The following is a 19648-nucleotide window of genomic DNA, read 5'->3' on the forward strand; positions in this document are numbered from 1 at the left end:
TAATATGGATTATTTCTGTTGTTTGAACATGACAGGGAAAAATGAAAGTGCTTGATCCACATGATCAACATGCCCCTTATGTAATTGTAGGCTACCACTGCACAAGGCTTAGTGAGTTCCATGTTTCCCCAGACACGAACAAGAGTTGCTGCATTGTGAGCAGTGCTTAGAAGAAATGTGTCTTTCTTATTTTTCTACTTGGTCACAATCATTTGGCTGTTTTGCCATGCATCAACTTGAACCAAGAGATGATCATTTTCACCAGGCATATCAAAGCAGTTAGGTCATGCAGTGCTGTATGCATCAGTGTCATTATCTGTGTCAACATCTGATGACTAATTCACATGATCATCACTATCACTTGATTCAAGTATTGGTTCAGTTTCATTTTGTTCCAAATCTGTCTTTACAGCATCTAGTTTATGTGCCATTGTGTTTGCATTGAAGGTTCCGCCTGACTAGCTAAGAGTTGCAAAACTCACAGAATGGCAGCAGAACATTGTCACAAAAGCTTTTTGGACTTAGCACTGTAAAGTGCAAAGAATTCTGAGCCTGAGTTACGCTTGGAGTTAACGCCATGGAGGTTAAGTACAGATGAGATTGCAAAAGATGTCAACCCTAATAAGTGGTAGGAACTGCCACTAGCTGTGAAAAGCCGAGCAAAGTTGGAATGATTCATAGTTGGAATCATTCGAGTTCAATGTGGATGATAAGGGCAAAATACTGGGTCAGCTCCATGTAGGTGAGTTATTAATTTTGTTTTTTTTTCTGCTTTGCTGTGTGGGTGTGTGTACTGCGCCCACCATAGTGTTTATATTACCTATACAGCACATATGTCTATATCACTTATAAAGCATAAACATGTGCTGTCTATTTGCTGATGCTCTATTCTGGTGTTGAGTGTATGAGTTATAGAGTGTAGCATTTGATTACTATAATATTTGATAGATGTAGCCTTCTATTATGTGTGCAACATCCGGCATGGTTTTCAACACCTTTAATGAGTTTATTGGCCGGTGGCATTTTTGTTTTGGTGGCCTGGGCTTAGTGCTGTTCTTTGGGTCACTTTAGATTGCCATCTGAGCAAAAGGTTTAATCTGTTGATGTTTGTTTGTCTGCTAGTGCTGCTGATCTCTTGTAACAAACCATCACTTCAGTCCAGTATTTGACTGATTAGCTGATCAGTATAGTTGTCATTTATTTATTTACATTTTTTTTACATTATTACTTTATTTAAAATAGCTTGTGGAACCAATAATGTATTTGATTTTATACTTATATTCAAATTAATTAGCACCAACCCCCATAAATACAAATGTTTTCCTTAAGATTTAATTTGTGATGGGTGTGGTTAGTGTTAAGTGTATTTATTTGACCACCAACAAAGTATGATTATTTCTGATGCCAAGTTAAGTAAGTAAACTCCTTTCATCAAAACTAAGGGAGCAAGACAGTTCCATTGAAGGGAAACACTATCTATCGTCCTCTCATTGCCTGAGCTGTAATTTTCAAATTTTCTGGAATCATTACTTAATTACAATACCAGCCAGTATATTATCTCATCTTTACTCAATATAGATCACAAGATGAGCAACAGCAGCAAAAAATAGATGATATGTGTAAGCATGGCTTCCTCTGTTTTTGATAAATTTTCCACTCTTACAGAAACTTAGCTTTATTAGTCCATTTGTAATCAAGGAAATATCCAGAAAATGTGGCTCTATTATGTGTAAAATATAAAAGTATCATTACTTTGAAAAAATATTATATTTTAGCAAAAAAAGGTTTGTATTAAAAACATTCTGCATTTTAATTAAAAGATACGTCATGAGTGGAAATATTGAGCTTGGTCTGAGAGGGCTAAAGTAAAGAGAACACAGGAGAGAGTTGTGAGGGACACTAGGGAAGTCATGTGTCTGTCTGCTTTATCCAGAGGCAGGGAGCTGCTTACATGGAGGAAAACAACAGTGACCCTGTACTGACTCCATCCACCAAAGCTCTACTTTCTGCAGGAGTTGATAAGGGTTCAGCTGCAGACCTCCGGATCTCTGCAATTCAGGAGTTCTGCTCAACAGCCAATTCAATTGTATGTTTATGTCACATGATTTACACAGTGGAAAGTCAGAGTAGGGTCTGGCATGTCAGTCCTACTACTTGATAGTCATCATTTCTCCTGAATAAGATGTCCCTCCCAAAACTCTCATCTTAACCATAGTGTAAGAGTGTTTAGTGAGAATGTGGACTCTAGTCTCCCGATAGCAACACTATAATTCACTAAAGTCAATTTTGGTTGACAGCTATGCCGTGCTAAATCCAGCCATAATGACTTTGGTCTGCAGCGATATTTACTTAGAAGAACGCCGCATGAAGTACCTCTTGAAATGAGAATATTGAGGAATGAATATGACTGATGTGAAATGCAAAGGCAGATAAAACTTGTCAGGTGTGTGACACCTGATTGGCTCTTCAATGGAGCAGAGCTCTGGATGTCTACAGCTACATTGAGCAAATCCACAGTATAAATTGTCCCTTGTTCCTTTATGACCGAATAGAAGCAAAATGATTCTACAACACACACTTTCTTCTACCACTTTATACATCCCAGCAATAAAAAATGGGTTCCTAATATTTTTTGTTTTATTCTTATTTCCTGCTTCTAGTTTTCAGAATATATCAACAAAATTTTTTTTAACCATTCTATTAATTTACTTATTAAACCTGATGAAGTTTTGTTGTTCTTATTTCTGGTAGTTTCTGATATTTCATTTAGAATTACTAAAGTTCATGTGGCCAGAATCTATTGCGATCGGTGATGAACTTGGATAGATTAGCTGTTCACCTTTGTGTGCATTCAACCAGCAATGGAGAACATCATGCTGTGGGGAATCTTACAATCGATGAAAGTATAACAAGTGTATTTCTGTTTACCTATTTTTTACATTCTCATATGCAAAGTTTAGGGAAAGTATTGGAATTGTCCAAAAATTCGACCTTTGAGATTTTGATGAATCTCGACATTTTAGATCTCCCTGAGTCTGATTTACTTTCTCGCAAGGAAAGTATTGTAATCGTCCAAAAATTAGATTTTGAGATTTTAATGAATCTTGATGTTTTAGACCTCCCCGAGTTCGAAAATACCATTTTTGGAATTATGTCTGTGTGTTTGTCTGTGTGTGCATTTGTGTGCGTGTGTGTATGTAAACAAGATAACTTGAGTACGCTTTCACTTAGGTCAACCAAATTTTCCATACAAGTATTAGGTCCAAAACATAGATTTCTATTAACTTTTGAGCAATTTCCATTCACTGGAAGTGGTACATTTTTTTATTCATGCAGCTGTAGTGATCAATTTATTCAACTTAACTTTTATAATAATTGTACAATATATTATTAATTTTATTTGATATGTTGTTGATGGTTCTTTAATGTACATAATATAAAAAATATAATCATTGTCTTGCGGTTTACTCCTCAAATATCCATCCCCATATCTGAGTACTTGAGGGGAGACCACTCCTGATTTTTTGCATTAAGCTGGATCACAAAAATATATCTGGCTCAATAAGTACATTTCAGAGTATTTCTCAAAAACTAGTGATTCACACTCCAACTTAACGAATGCCATTCGTGACTCTCTTGAACACTCATGATTTAGTGCCCACTGAATGAATTTCCCATTGGGATTAATAAAGTATCTATCTATCTATCTATCTATCTATATGCTTATGATTCTCAAGTCATGTCAACTCAAATGACTTGAGAACTTGTGATTCTATTTAAAAGAACAACATGTACATGCACAAGGAAAACAAAATATCGGGAAGCAAGAAGATATTGTGATATCTTGAAAGCATTTCAATTGTAGAAAAGGTCCTTTATGATTTTGATAAGACTGAAACATGAGACAGACACAAGGTAAGCATATCTCCAGAAGCTCCACAGCCAAAAATAGAGAGCAGCCATAATCAACTTAAATTATAATTGTTTTTAGGGATTAAGAGTTATAATGTATTAGGCTCTGTCTCCCTAAGAATTTAAAATTAGAGTAAGTAGGCTTACTACATGAATGAGTGGATTCAAGAATTGCACTGAGATATAATCAAGAAGAATACTGCAGTCTTCTAGGATGAGCCTCATGTTCAATTCGAATGAGATTTTCTGAACTTTATTGTACTGTACTGTTCAAAAGAGATGTCAAATAAATTATCCTGTGATGCAGAACATTGTGCCCTGACTAATGCATTCTGTTAAATGCTATATTTGGGTAAAGACCTTAAAATAAAACTCAAGGACATTGCAGTGGTTCTCTGAGACACTGCACAATAAATCTATAATGCATTTTCATTAGGGTTGACACTGCTGATGCTGTTCAAATGTTCAACAGTTTGACTTTTTCTGAAAAAAGCCCTCATAAGCTTATAAAACTTAAATGTCAGCTGAGAGGAACTGGAACCAAAATTTAGATTGCAAACCAAAGCCTATGCATGAGTATAGAAGGATGTGCAAATTAAAACTGACAGCCTCGAAAGAGCGGTGATAATTAGAAAACAAAATATTCCTTCATTTTCTGCTTTGTATTCCCTGACTGCCCCTGCAGCTGCTAAGTCACATTATTTCTAATACATGGTGACAATGCTAGGGTTAAATAGTCAGGTCAGAAGCAAAGCCAAAGTGGCATGGAGGAGATAATTGATTTTGCTGGTCAGCATTAAACATTAATAATCTTATAATATCTTGCAGAATAAATGCAGATGTTACATCTTAAACTTTATCCCTATGGACTGCACTTGCAATTCAGAAGACCAATACAACACAATGTGTGTGTGTGTTATTAACTTGTCTATCTAACTTCTCATTTCTTTTTCTTCTCTTCTACTAAAGAAACCATTTGTCAAAGGCAAAAAAAAAAATCACAATTGAACACTTTTGAGAAGTAGGTAACAGAATGGTGTGAAAAGTACCATCATCTGCTTAAATAGTCGATTACAGTACAACCTTGATTATCCGTCGGGGGTCAGGACCGAGGTTGTGACGGATAAGAGAAAAGACGGATAACAGAACAGCTACTTTTATGATATAAAGTAGATTAGTTTAATGACTAGTCCTATTTACTTACAAAACAAAACTCTATTAACAAAATATGACATACAGTAGTATTGACAAAATTAATTGATTCATATAATATTGTAACGACCAGTATAATAAGCAAATACAACTCAGGGGTACTGGAGTTTTTTACGTTTTACTTGGAGTCTTTGCTCCATAACAAACAGTGCCCTGTCTTATCTGGGTTATGGAGGACAGCTCCAAAACAATAAAAAAAAGCTTTCCCTACCAATCAGTTTATACACTTAAGTTTTTTTTTCCTCTATACCCCAAACACTCCTTGCTTATTATCCCCTGGCATCCTACTCAAAACTTCCTCCTGCTGCACCTTCCTTTTTATCCTGTCACTCATCTCCTAAAACAGAAACCCTTCACCGAGTCCCATCTCTTACAGCATTCATTCCACCCCTTCTGCTCCTGCACAGCATATCACAAGCTGTTTGAATGTCACATTATATTAATTAACAAAACATAATAAAACAGAATTTTAAAAGAAGATTACAGTTAACATTAATACAGAATAACAGCACCGTCAGTGGTTTCCAATTTCGACACGTTTTTCAGTTTTGTCAGCATCACGCTTTATATCGTTCACTGTTGTTCTTCATACTCCGTAAATTGCAGTAATGTGACAATTTGTGACAATTCCAACACTACATGCATGCGTTTATCTGCCATTACAATGTGTAGTAGATTAATTATAACAAAAGAGAAAAGCTATGAAACACTATTGAAAATGTAGGTACGTAACTGACAGTGTGATTTTAAAATGTGGCATGACATGTGGTGCTGGGGAAGAGCACTACAAACCATTTCAACAAATAGTGTGATTAATTCTAACTCGGTTTCTTCGTTTATGCATGAATTTGTCATTTAACATAAAAAACATACAGTGTCAACCCTACTGTTTTGCCAAGGTGAAAAAATGTGCAGACAAAAGGAAAGGAACAGGAAATGAGGGTGAAAAAGCAAAATTCAAAAATAAGCAGATGTTTGCGCCTACAGATTAAATGGGTCAAGATTAGAAAAACTCAGTACATAGACCAAAATTTAAGTTGAAAACTATGCAAAGTCTCACTGAGTATATATGTTTAATAGCTAATGCCACAAAAATGTTGAAAAATGATGTACTGCATGTTTTTAATAATAATAATAATTCATTACATTTCTATAGTGCTTTTCTCAGTACTATCCACACAGGGAGGAACCAGGAAGCAAACCCACAATCTCCTTACTGCAAAGCAGCAGCACTACCACTGCGCCACCTTTTTACTAGTCAAGACAACCAGAAGTGTTTGACACATGACATTATAACTTCAAAGGTATCAGGGTCAGCATCATAAACTTTCTTGTTGACCAAGACTGCGGATTCTTCTTAGAAAAGAAAATGTTAGTGTTCATTTTTGTTAGTTTATTTTGGTTACAGTTATGTGTCAGTTTGGATGTATGCATATTTTGTTTTCTTGTTTTTTTTTAAATTCTGTATTATGTTTTCATGTTTTATGTTGTTTTTGTTTGTTTCATTTATCATTTGCTCATTCTGTACTGTTATCTTAACCGCACTTCCATTTTTCTGTATGTTATGATTGGAGCCCCAAGAGGTGGGGCCCCTCTGATATCATTCCTTCTAAGCCTGCAATCTGGCTGTTGAAGTTTCCAGCTGGTTAGCTCAGATCAGGAGATCATTGCACTTGTAAGTATTGTTAGGTTCATTGGATTTTTCTGGCTTTCTTCAGTTTAAAGGATTGTGATTTGTGGATTTCATTTTGGGCTTTATTTGTTTAGGAGTGCCTTTTAGGCAACTATTTTTTTTGCCTATTCTTGCTCTTTTGAGCATTTTATTTGTATGTTTCCATTATTTTATATGAAACCCTTTAATTGTTAAAGACTATTTGTTGCCCTTCTGTGCACAAGCTGAGGTTATTGGTCATCCTCTTTTTGTGGGGCATTTGGGTCTTCTAGGCCAGAGGTTTGCAGTTAGCAGTTTTAATGCTAGCTTACTTTGGGTTGAGTCTGCTTGGGCAGGTTGGTTAGGTTAAGGCTCTACCATTATGGTCATTTTAGGAGACTTCACTCCCTTTTTGTTATGTTTGGGACTCCGAATCACAATTATTAAACTTCCTTTTGTTCCCGTACTTTTCCTTACATTTCTTTCATCAGAACTCTCAGACGGTTCAAGCCTCCCTCACTACCTATGTCACTCAACTCATTCTTCAGGCTTTGGTTCTCTTGGTTGGACTACAGAAACTTTGTCTCAGTGAAGTCCCCAATGCCTGCTATCCCTACTTTCAATTCCTCCAGAAGGCAGCTACTCTTTCCAATGGTTTCTAGTTGCAGCTAGGATCCATTACAAAACTCTTGCCTTTCGTTCTTGGCTCCTTAACACCTACAGTCACTTGTTTCACCATACATCTCTCTTGTCTGCTTACCTACTCTTACCAGATGTGCTAAGATTGGATGATGATTTCTAGTTCTTATTCCTAAGTAAGTCCTCACTCCATGTTTTTATTCTAATGAAGACACAATGGCTGTCTGGAATTAAGCAGCTTTAAAAACAATACTAATGTCATATTCCACCAAACAATGAACCCATTTCTGGGTTGTGGTGGTCCTATTTGGGTTAGAGGAACAGAAGGCTACATTTTCCTCCGAGTTTAAAGTCTCAAACTCCGCTCTTAAAGGACTGGGGTGGCTGCAGGAATACGCTTCTAAATATAAAAACACTGGAAGCCATTTCAGCCTTCCAGCATCTCAGTTTGAGGCTTGCTGCCTTAGAGATTAATAGCACACTCACACTGACACATTAGAAGTTTTTTGTATTGTTTATTTTCTTTTCCTGACAACATCATCCAAATGTTTTGACATGGATCAGCTAAGTATTTATGCAATTTAGGTTTCAGAAACTAAAAAAGTGAGTAAATTAAAATGAAGACAGCAAAGTCTGCTCTTTTAGCAGCAGTAGTTAGATGTTAATTGAGAAAGTACATGGAATTAAATTGTGCAGCCACTGTGGCCCTCCAGGGTCTGAGTTTGAGACCTCTGCTCCAGTGACTTCTGATATTCTTACACTAGTCCTTAAAAAGAGAGTCTTTACAGCAGCTTATAAAGGGTTAAAAGGTCCTACACTTCTATGCCAGATAAAATGTGCTGCTTCACTGGTTTGGTGGGAAAGTGCCCACTTCCTGTCTGTCCTCTCTGACCTCTACTCCAAATAAGTAACCTTGCCCCATCTTCTCTGGCTGGGGCCTAGTTCTGTCACCTGTTGGCCAAAACATACATACTTCACATCCTCAAACCTACTCAGCCCAATTCAGGTCTGTGGAATGGTGTAGCAGAAGCTAACCTATCCTGGCTGCATTGGGTGCATGGTGGGAAATAACACTAGACATGATTGCTGTTCATTTGAGGGTACACATACTCGCAATTAGTGCACTGAGACTAGTTCAGCATCAACAATTAACCTATTCTTCACAACTTTTGGGATGAATGAGGAAACCAGAACATGCAGAAGAAAAAACACACCAACACAGTTATAACATACTAAGACCCCACAAAAACCATACAGATGCATAATACAAATAGCACCTTTGGAGTGAGACAGTGGTGATAACCACTGTGCTGCCTCCATAGCCTCCATTCTCCTGAGCACAGTATCTTTTTTGTGGACCCTGTCCTCTAGTGTAATTCAGAAAATCTACTCAGCAACCCCCAATTACCATTCTCTCTCTTTTGCTTGGACTGATGCCTCTTCCAGTTTCATGTTGAAGCACCATGAATGATAGGATCTGCCTCCACCTAGTGGACCATGCATCCCTATAATAATAATTTGCTATTTACCTAACACTGAGGTGTTCATTCTGTGTCTTTTTCTTTAGTACATCTTATGCTGGTCTTGGTCTTGTCCTCTGATACCCTTGATGGTCCACTTGCTCAAGTCACCCTACCTCTTCACAAAATACACAATGGTATGGAAGTGTATGTACTTGGTAGTCACATACTGTTTATACTTCAGTTAAAATTAGTGTTTACTGTGATTGACACTGAAATTTTAACATTTATAATTATGCATTTTCATAGACGTTTATGTTTCACTCTAAGACAATGTGTACACTAACTGCACAAAGAAACAATAGCATTAACAACTCAAAAACATAGTCACATACCTCCCAGGTTGCTCTCTAGCTACTTTTTTCACTTCCTGCTTCCTTGAGAAACACAGGTCTGCCTTAAAAGAAAAAGTCACCGTTTGGAAGAGGATGAGACGTGTGTGTTGCCATGAAAGTCATCTTCTTGTTAGCAGCGTACAGAATTTCCTGCTTACTGCAGGCAGTCACATTGCATAAGAATAGAAAGTAATGCTCATGTCTGGTAAAAATGAATTGCTGACTTAAAAATAAGCTGCAGGCTCTCCCAAACTCTACTGCTACGGGCACACCTTCAGCTCTTGTAAAAACATGTTCTGGAGTCATATTTTAGGAATGGAGTAAGAAGACTAAAAGTAGCTTTGATTGTTCACAACTTTTCCTGACTTTTCAGGTGACTGTGATTCAGAACTTTTGCCCGACTATAAACAAGGCAGTACAGATTATTCTGTCACACTGGGCTTTGGAACCCCGCACTTTACACACACTTTTGTCTTTTGCTCTGTAGCTTGGCTTCATACAGAGCTGAAATGCCCAGAGCTCAACATAGCTTGAAAGCTGCTTTAATTTTTACTGTCAGTCTCACCACAGATACAGTACTTCCTGCACTGCAATCAACACTCATCATCAGTTTGCACTTTATAAGATTTCATTTACTTTAAGTATTGCTATATATATATATATTCAAAAGAGTGGCATGGTGGTGTGGTGCTGCCTCAGATCTTCCAGAGATAGGGTTCAGATTCCAGCCTTGTCAATGTCTGTGTGGAACTTCTATGTTCACTTATGGATGCATGAGTTTTTCACTGAATGCTCCATATTTCCTCTTATATCCCAAAGATAAGAATAACTTTACCTACTATAGCCTTTGAACGTCATTCTGGAGTCTCTTTAGTGGTCAAAGACAGCACTCTAGGAATCCCTGTATCAGAACCCTTGTACCCCTGCATGCTGAACAGGAATTAAAAAGCAAGGTATTCATCTTAGGTATTACAGGGGGGAAGCACATTCTGAGGGAATGTGTGCAGTTTTCTGGAGGACTGAAGGAGATGAGCAATCTACTTTACCCTGCTTTCAGTGTTACAGGGTCAAACACCTTAAGCTTTAAGCTTAACTCAAACCCTCAGTACAAGAAGAACACTCAATACCTAGAGTTTGTACTGCAATGGATTAGGCTCCAATACAGGATATCACCTAAAAATGTAGATATGGTGACGCTGGCACTATGTATTCACTACTGAGTGTTAATTTACATCTGTGGTATGGCTGATTTATACTTCTCCATCAAAACTATGCTGTATGTATGGTGTCACCCACGTAACCTAAGGCATACCTATGGTGTAGCCTGATGCACACATCTTCAAAAACATGGCTATGCATTGCGTAAACACGGACCTTATGCATACCACCACAACTCAGATTGGCAAGTTTGATAACTATGTATTTCCTGAAACGCGTTTTTGTTTGTCTTCCAGTTTGGAAGTCAGCAAATGTATGAAAGTATGAAAGTGTTAGGGACAAATACATTCGCCTACATAAGAAAAATATGTAAAAAGAGGAGCGGTAATTGTGAAAGCAAAAACTGCCTACATTTAAATAGTTAATTTGCATTTCTTGTGTTCAATAAATACTGCCGACTAGCGTTCAGGCATGTGTTTACAGGCTGCGCAACACAGAAGTATAAAATGCATTCAATGGCTTGGCCTACGGTGAAGCCTTCTCATATAGCTATGGCCTATGCTTGACGTATTATTATAAATCAGCCTTTAAACCCAATGTTGTCATGATAAACTTCACAAACCCCCACTCTGTACCTTGGCATTGGATTAAATGAGTTCAGGAAAATGGATGAATGGGAAAAAGTGGATATCACTTGGCAGGCATCATTCCACCATCCCCTAGCCCTTATGAACATATCGAGAGCCTAATTTTTACATACTATATATATGTTTTATACAGAGGGCACACAGGCAGGTTAAGTGACACAGAGAATCAGGGATTGTGCTCTAAGCCTCAGAATTCAATATCTTAGATGCACGACATAACTGACAATTGTTTGGAGTACTGCTTTTATGAATAACTTCAGTGGACTAAAGGATTAAATCCTACTTTGCACCTAATTCTGTCAAGATTGACGTCATCCATCTGTGACTCTGAATTTTATTAGACAGGTTTGAAAATATTATGCAAGAATTTAGTGAAGAAGAGTAACAACGCATAATAATTCATTGGGCACAGTGGACTGTAGCGTGTCCATGAACACGTAAGGCATTAGTAAATTCATCCAGACAGTTACATTCCACTTCTCCTTTCTTTGGGTTTAGCTACCTTTACAACAGTAAAGTAGTACAGAGAAGTGAATCTGCCCCTTGTCTGAGGATGGCCACATTATTACACAGAGTGATTGAGGTAGAAACCCTCAGAACTAAAAAAGTCAGGCAAAAAAAGTAAGAGAAACACACATCACAAGGGGAAGCATTGACATTGATGGTAAAGGGGATGGGCCGCTGGGCTGTGAGTTCCTCTGTCTGTTGTGCAATGGAAGCAGGCGTAAGCAAGGCGCTTCCAGCCAAAGCATGCACACTCTTGTGTTTCTCAGTTACTACACTTCTAACACTGATTGGTGTACAGGAAACATTTTGACTAATCAGACCAACCTGCCTACTGCATCTGCAGCTCCAGAGTTAAAAGTAAAAAAAAAAAAATGGCAGGGGACCAGCCTGCAAAATTACTTCCTAAGGAATGCAAAAGGCTGTTTACTCCCTTGATGATGAATGGTAATGGCACAATGTAAAGTAAAGATGAAATGACTGCTAAAACCTTCTCTTCCTGCAGCCATAGATCAAGACAAAAGTTTAGAAGATGGCAATCAGTTTTAGCCTCTTAATATTGTGATGAATGGCATCTATTTATGCACACATAGGCACAGCTACTGTAGGTGTTCCAATTTACAGGATACCTCAGAACAAAATGAAGACAGAGATATGGTCAAACTCACTGGTCAGCTCTTCTAATTCATGTATGGGTATTCAAAAACTGAAACTATATGGGCAGTAAGTACCATGAATATCTCATTTCTCATTCATTTATCCACCCATTTTCAAACATACTTATTCTATGTCATAATTGTGGATCACCTTTTCTCCTATTTTTTATTTTTCTTTACCCTCCATAAAGTGGCTGTTCAGTTACTTCCCAGCAGGCACTTAAAAAAAAAAAAAAGCAATAGACTTGCAGTATATTATTGAATGTATTTAACAGACAAAGAAACCACTTGGTACTCAATTACAACAATTGAATTACAGTACTGGCATTTTTACTTAGAGTAGTAGCGGTTAAAACTGTGTCTTCTACTTTGCAGTTCAAATGGAGAAATGTGAGCTGCCCTCAGATGTTGGAAGACTTAGAGATACGGGCGAGTGTGATAGGTCATATCACGGGGTTTCGTTTTGAGAAAGCATATAACTAATTCAAGTTTTTCTTTTTCTCTCATAATTCGATATATACAAGGTAGGTCCATGGAGTCCCCAGGAAAGAAACTTCTGAGCAGCCACACAGTGGGAGGAAGCATTGCTAGCTGTTCAATTTGGGTCAAAGAGGCCTGTCGCCTAGTTGAAGCTTTAAAACCCTGCATGCCAGCATCCTGCCATTACTTTGTGCCTGCAGAAGAAAGGATGTCCACTTAAATCTGCATGTTGAGGGAATGTTACCAGAGGAAAAAACACATATAAGCTGTTCATGCAATACAGGAGACGTAAGAGTTAAGGTACTGGTGAGAAAGAGAATAAGAATGTTCAGGAAGGGCAGCACGGTGGCGCAGTGGTAGCGCTGCTGCCTCGCAGTTAGGAGACCCGGGTTCGCTTCCCGGGTCCTCCCTGCGTGGAGTTTGCATGTTCTCCCCGTGTCTGCGTGGGTTTCCTCCGGGCGCTCCGGTTTCCTCCCACAGTCCAAAGACATGCAGATTAGGTGGATTGGTGATTCTAAATTGGCCTTAGTGTGTGCTTGGTGTGTGGGTGTGTTTGTGTGTGTCCTGTGTTGGCTGGGATTGGCTCCAGCAGACCCCCGTGACCCTGTGTTCGGATTCAGCGGGTTGGAAAATGGATGGATGGATGGCTGGAATGTTCAGGAAGTCAACTGAAAGTAGGGAAAGTAGGAAAGAAGGCGAAATATGCAGGACATCCATCTACAACAGAGGCTACGTAAGATAGCCATTATAACCATGTCTTTCATTGGTTGTGCCAGGTTGACGTTATGAGTGACTAACCAGATATATAAAACTGAAACGATACCAGCAGGGGTAATCTTCTGACCGTCTACCATTGGAGATATTAACTGTAGAGTGAGTGTGGTACAGTTAACTTAAGAGAACATTCCCGTGTGTATATAGATATTAACTTTTCATCTTGTATTTTTTATGAGTGTTTTTTTTTTTACTTTTGATTTTTACTGTTGTTTTTTTCTATCCTTTTTGATTTTTTTTATCTTGTATCTGTAGGAGGAGGAAGAAGAATGTGTTACTTGTTTGTTTTTCCTAGTTTCCTATCAGTAATAATTTGAGCCACTGTACATATGGTAAGTACTCACCATTACTTATTTTGCTTTTCATTGTATATATTCTGTGTCATCGCAGAAGGATTGTATTATTATTGCATGGAACTAGAATTTTTGTTTTCTCGCTGTAAATAAAAAAAATGTTTTCTTGATCTTCCATTTGAATCATTGTGACCATTTTTGCACCATTGGTCTGTTTGGATACATCTACAGATACCTAGAGCTTAATAATCTGTGTGTTTGTGTCTTCATTTCATCAGTGACAGTCACTCCAAGAAATTTAAAGCTGCTCACTCTTTACATTGCAGCCCCTCTGATGTAGATATCAGTGTGGCCTTCCCCCGCTTTCTTAAGCCTAATAATAGTGCCTTAGGATGGATGACATTTAGAATGTTGTTCAGCACCTCTAAGTCAGCAGGCAGACCTCTTCAATGTAAGCCCTGTCATCATTGTTGGTGATCAGGCCAACGATGGTGGTGTCATCAGTAAATTTAATGATGGAGTTGGAAATGTGTCTGACCACACAGTTTGAGGTGAACAAGAAGGACAGAAGGGGACGTAGCACACCACCCTTTAAGTACCTGTGTTAGGAGTCAGTGTGGAGCCACTAGGCCCCGGGACACTCCACTGTACTGGGTGGGCGGTCTCCTGGCCTCGGAACCCCTGCAGATTTTGTTTTTTTTCTCCAGCCCTCTAGAATTTTCTTTTTTGTTTTTTCTGTCCTCCTGGCCATCGGACCTTACTTTATTTTTTGTTACTTAGTATTGCCTACTCTTATTTTTATATTTTTCTTTCTTCTTCTTCTAAAGCACTTTGAGCTATATAAATAAATGTTGTTGTTGTTATAAATACAAACTGCAACACTATACCTTAATATTCTGATAATACAGCCGTTTTTTCAAAATTTTTGGATAACGGTATTAATGAAACAGTCATTATTGATACATGCATTTCAGTTTTGCAATGTTTTATTATTTATCTACCCATTTATCTGCCCATCCATTTTAAATCTATTCATTTTGCATTGCATGTATTTGCCAACATTTTTTTACAACATAAATGATTTGTGGTGATCTTCCAGTATTACTACAAGTCAGACATTTTATTTTAATGTTAATAGAAATAAAAGTTTAAATTGTTTGTGTTTTTTTCTTTGCTATTGTAACCAGGAGAGGATGCTCATGACATAAACATAAAACAACATCTGGAAAGCCCAGGTGAAAGGAAGTAAGGCAACTTATTAAATGTATTTATTTGGTTGACATCTTTACTCAAGACAACTTACATCATTTATGATACAATTGGCTACATTGCATTTGGTTTAAAAGTTGGAGCACAGGGAGGTCAAGTGACTTGCTCACACAGTGTCCCTAGCAGGATTTGAACCCATAGCTTTAGAGTTTGAAGTACAAAGCCTTAACCACTACACCTGTTTTTCTTAACACAAGGTAGAGGTGAAACAGAAGGATAAACAAAATTACTATCATCATCATCATCTCTGGTTTAAGAGCCATTTTTGAGTTTAATCAGTTAAATGTTTTTCCCCAAACCTTTTTCCTCCACCTTCCTAAGTCATGAGCATCCCATTCTTTTTTCATTATCCATCACCACATCCATCCATGATGTCTTCAGTGTTCCTTTGGGCCTCATCCTCCTACCTCCATCGTGGTGTACCTCTTCACTCAGTCATCCTCTACTTTTTGAGCCACACACTCAAAACTCCTTACTGTGTTTCATCTGAACAACACCTATTGCTTCCACACAAAGTCTTTCTTATAACTCTGCATTCATTTTCCTTTCACCCTACGACACAAATATCAACCTAATCATTCTCACCTCTGTTGTCCCTAGCATTACTGCATGTTCTGTTTTCTTCAGCCATGTTTCACTTCCATAGAGCATACTACTCTTTACACATCTTTCATAAAGTTTATCATTCAATGTCAGAAATTCTCTTGAAGAAGTCAAAATCAGCGACAGCAGTCAGAATTTCTAGCATGCACCTCTCACCTTGGTTATCACTGCTGTGTCTGCACCTCTGTTTATACTCAACATGTTACCTAAGCAGAACGTCCATACTTTCTAAAACGGCATTGCCGATATTTAAATTTACACATGCTATATCAACATCCTGCCACCTTCTCACACTATCTACAAACACAGATCACATTGACAGCCTGCAGATTAACCTTCACCTTGTATGCTCCCACTTTTGACAAGCCATGCAGTGTACTGAGATTCTTCCAACACCTCTAGCTCACACCATATGGCCTTGCATCCACATCTTCCATGCCTCCTGTTCCTTTACCTTCAACCATCACCTTGGTGTTTCCTGCATTTACCTTAAGGTCTTTTTGCTTTGAAACTAGCTTTTATTTTTAGTGTCTTCTCCAGTTTTTCTTCATTTTTTTGTCATGATCATTCAGGAGCTTCCATAACAATCCCCCACATTCTTCTCTAATCAACATCTACATCACCATTATGAAAAAAAAAACAGATTCAGACCAAATCCTTGATGCAGCCCACGTTCACCTTAAAATTTGCACTATTCCCACCTGCTGTTTTCACCATTGCTTGTGCTTCCTCAAACATCGACATCACCTCAGACGCTAACCACTCATCCCAACCTAACTTTCTCAATATCCACCTCACTGTTTCTCAGGGCACCCCGTCAAATGCCTTTTCCAAATATATAAATGCATACTGTAATGCAGCTTCTTTCTCTCACCTGACATTTCTCTGCATTGGCTTGACTACAAAGATCACATCTTTTGTTCCCTTTCTAGGCATGAAGGCTCAACTGATCTCTTACTTTTTTTTCTTGAGCCTTTCTCTACCACATTGATTGCATGTTTCAAAAGTCTGATCAATATGACTTAAACTCCAACTGACCTACCTGTTTTTTGCATACTTTATTTTGGTGTTGCCCAACCTTAAGGAATCCTCCCTTAACACACAATCATGTTGCAGGAGTATGAAAACCATTAAACTCCAGGAACTTCTGTTTCTTTCAACATTTTAAAAACCACTCTACCTGAACTACTGCTTTATCTGTCTGTCTGTTTTGTGGCCTCCTCTTTCAAAAACATACAGCACAGTCCATCTGTCACAACAAACATTACCTAACCTGCCTTTCTTAAGTAAAATTCTAGAGAAGGCAGTCATTATGCAGTTAAATGAGCACCTCAATAAACATGCTATTCTTGATAAATTTCAGTCAGGTTTTAGAACAAATCACAGCACAGAAACTGCACTCGTTAAAGTAGTAAATGACTTGCGGGTAAATGCAGACAGAGGCCATTTATCTGTTCTCATCCTCTTAGATCTGAGTGCCGCATTTGACACCATCGATCATAATATTCTTAGAAATCGCCTTAGTCAATGTGTGGGCCTCTCTGGCAGTGTCTTAAATTGGTTTGAATCCTACCTGGCAGGGAGAAGATTCTTTGTTAGTTGTAGTAATTACAACTCAAAGACACATGATATCCTATATGGTGTTCCACAAGGCTCTGTCCTGAGTCCGCTGCTCTTCTCAATCTACATGCTTCCGTTAGGTCAGATTATCTCAGGGCACAACGTGAGCTACCACAGCTATGCTGATGACACACAGCTGTATTTATCAATAGCACCTGATGACCCCGATTCTATTGATTCACTAACACAATGTCTAACTTGTATCTCAGAATGGATGAATAGTAACTTTCTCAAGTTAAATAAAGAGAAAACTGAAATCTTAGTGATTGGCAATAATGGATACAATGAGGCTATTAGAAATAAACTGGATACATTAGGATTAAAAGTCAAGACAGAGGTAAAAAGCTTAGGGGTAACTGTTGACTGTAATCTAAATTTTAAATCGCATATTAATCAGATCACTAGGACAGCATTTTTTCACTTAAGAAACACAGCAAAAGTTAGACCTCTTATATCATTGAAAGATGCTGAGACCATGATGTTCCAACAATGATGGATGGATTAAAAGCCAGAAGTCTGTATGACCATCATCATCAAGTGACGCCGCGAGAACCCTAACTACAAAGAGGACTATTTCATTTATGTTAGGTAGAATGCCCAGAGGGGACTGGGCGGTCTCGTGGCCTGGAATCCCTACAGATTTTATTTTTTTCTCCAGCCTTCTGGAGTTTTATTTTGTTTATTCTGTCCACCCTGGCCATCGGACCTTACTCCTTTTCTATGTTAACTAATGTTGTCTTATTTTAATTTCTTATTTTGTCTTTTATTTTTCTTTTCTTCATTATGTAAAGCACTTTGAGCTACTTTTTGTTTGAAAATGTGCTATATAATTAAATGTTTTTGTTGTTGTTGTTATACCATTTGCTCTCCTCATTCAGAAACTTCTCTAAAAACTTTTTAAAGATATCTCTAACTTCATTACTATCAATCATCATATTACCTTTAGGCACTTTTCAAGCAATTCACACCTACTATATCCTGTCTTTTTTGCCATCTGCATTGCATATCTGATCATATTCCCATTCCTTTTCAAAGACACAACATACAGAACATAAATACAACAACAGTTTATGCCCCTCTAATGCAAGTAAATGTCTAGCTGATTTTGGAGGTCATTGGTTATTGCTTACACCAAGAATCATGGAATGTTTTCTTTTGTACCTTCTTCCCTTGCTCTCAAATAACATAGACCTCTCTTCCTCTCTCCAGGCAAGCTGTTTCCTCTCTCTCCTTTCATCCTTTCCATCCTTTCCATCATTCTGGTGACCAAAAGGAGCTTTTAAATGTCCTGCTGGAACTAATTCTGGATCCTAGCCTTGAATAATCCTCAGGGTCACGAATGTCTGGTTAAACTCCTAGGGTGTTTCATGAAGAACTTCTATTGGCAGTGCCAGATGACCCTACAGTCTCAAACCCCTGTTTTTATTAAAAAGGCCTAGACCACCCTTGAGATGCTTGATAACTAAAGAATGTACCAAGTGACCACGCATAATTTGACTCCTCCCTGCTGTGAGCTGTTAGTTTTAGAGAACTCTGTACTTCTATAGTGCTTTGTCTTTTCTTGATTATATCATTTCTTTTACTTCAGAGGATCCTTCCCATATTTGTAATCTTGGTCAGGATAACAGAATTATTGTCCAGAAATGGTTCCAGACATGTTGTAACACCTGTCACAACCAGACTTAACATTACACTACATTATATAACATACATAGTTTAGTATCAGATAATTAATTGTCTGTATTGCAGGTGTATGTGGGACCAGATCCTGTTTAGGGGTGGAGTGGTGGCTCTGAGGCTAAGGATCTGCACTGGTATCCCGAAGGTTGCTGGTTCGAATCCCCGTCACTGCCGAAAGAGATCCTACTCTGCTGGGCCCTTGAGCAAGGCCCTTAACCTTCAATTGCTCCAGGGGCGCTGTACAATGGCTGACCCTGCACTCTGACCCCATGGGGTATGTGAAAATTAACAAATTCCTAATACAAGAAATTGTATAAGGCGAAATTAAAAATAAAAAAAAAGGCCCATATTATGGAATTAGCTTGAATACCAGTCTGTCACGGAGGCAGATACCTCTGTTCACATGTAACACATCAGTTTACAGTAATCAGTTAAGCTTACTTGCTTTTGAGAAGCCATGCAAACTGGAACTCAGGTTGCCAATAATGATCTTATAAGATAGTCAGCAGGGGGAACTTTCATTCAGAGTATACAATAAGAAAACATTTGGAGAATTGATTGGGTAGCTGAATGGCATGCTAACAGAGTGCTTAGTGCCCTTCTCTTTCTGCACCAGGACATGGTTATGTTTTCCTCACATCTTTATTGGTTTTCATAGGATACTCCTTGTTTCCTCCCACATTGTAGAAATGGGG

The 19648-nt window shown here is 38.1% G+C and overlaps 1 protein-coding gene across 2 annotated transcripts in view; it reads right to left on the minus strand.

Annotated features, from left to right (window-relative positions):
* Positions 1 to 9524, minus strand: part of LOC114648645 (synaptotagmin-like protein 2) — a 554437-nt gene extending 544913 nt beyond the window's left edge. For both annotated transcript variants that reach the window (XM_051925337.1, XM_051925335.1), the window contains exon 1: positions 9270 to 9524. The gene's annotated coding sequence lies outside the window, so the exon portion shown is untranslated. The remainder of the gene's footprint in view (positions 1 to 9269) is intronic.
* Positions 9525 to 19648: the final 10124 nt, after the last annotated feature.

This window comes from Erpetoichthys calabaricus, chromosome 3 (assembly GCF_900747795.2).
Source record: "Erpetoichthys calabaricus chromosome 3, fErpCal1.3, whole genome shotgun sequence".
Taxonomy (NCBI): Eukaryota; Metazoa; Chordata; class Cladistia; order Polypteriformes; family Polypteridae; genus Erpetoichthys; species Erpetoichthys calabaricus.